The following is a 764-nucleotide window of genomic DNA, read 5'->3' as shown; positions in this document are numbered from 1 at the left end:
TATCGGGAATTTCCCGATTTTCCTATGACCCAATCCGTCCCTGCCTATACCTATACTCAATGGTACCATTTAAAGTCGTTCTGCTATCTTGAGTGTCTGACTATGTGTCATTTGTCCACTCGGCACCGCAGTGAGCAGTCTGAAGTCTAAACACTTATTTATTTCTGAAGATCTATCCAAATCGTTCAAAAAAACAGTGATGATTTTTACAGCATAGCATAGTTGACGACTGTGATTCCATTTGTATTCGATTCCACTTATTATTTTTAAACATAAGTATTTTTTAGTTTCATTTTTACAACCTTCAAACGTTGCGATACCGTCAAACTGACGAGTGGTACCGACGACGATTAACGAATATGTCCGACCCCGGTCTCTTAGTGGGTGAAGACTTCAGTTCATCGTTGTCGTAAACTCGTAAATATGCCATGGCCGTACTATAATACAGGGTGATTCTTTTATCAAACAACACTCATTATTTCAAAAAGTGTAAGTTTTTTTGAAAATATTTTTTTACATACTTTCAAGTCGCTTACAAAACAACGTTTTTCTTAAAAAATTATATTTTTAAATATTTTTTATCCTTATCATTTTTTAAGTTTTTTACTTTTTTGAATGACAACATAGGGTTTTAATTTTATATTCCAAAGCAGAATATTTTTCTTAATATTTTGATACATGAAAATCGAATTTGGGACGAGTAGTTTATGAGTTATAAATATTCAAAGTTTAGATGAGCGTAGAAGTGGACAAACATTTCGCGG

The sequence above is a fragment of the Acyrthosiphon pisum genome, unplaced genomic scaffold (assembly GCF_005508785.2).
Source record: "Acyrthosiphon pisum isolate AL4f unplaced genomic scaffold, pea_aphid_22Mar2018_4r6ur Scaffold_21910;HRSCAF=25264, whole genome shotgun sequence".
NCBI classification, from domain to species: Eukaryota; Metazoa; Arthropoda; class Insecta; order Hemiptera; family Aphididae; genus Acyrthosiphon; species Acyrthosiphon pisum.
This window is presented reverse-complemented; position numbering follows the sequence as displayed.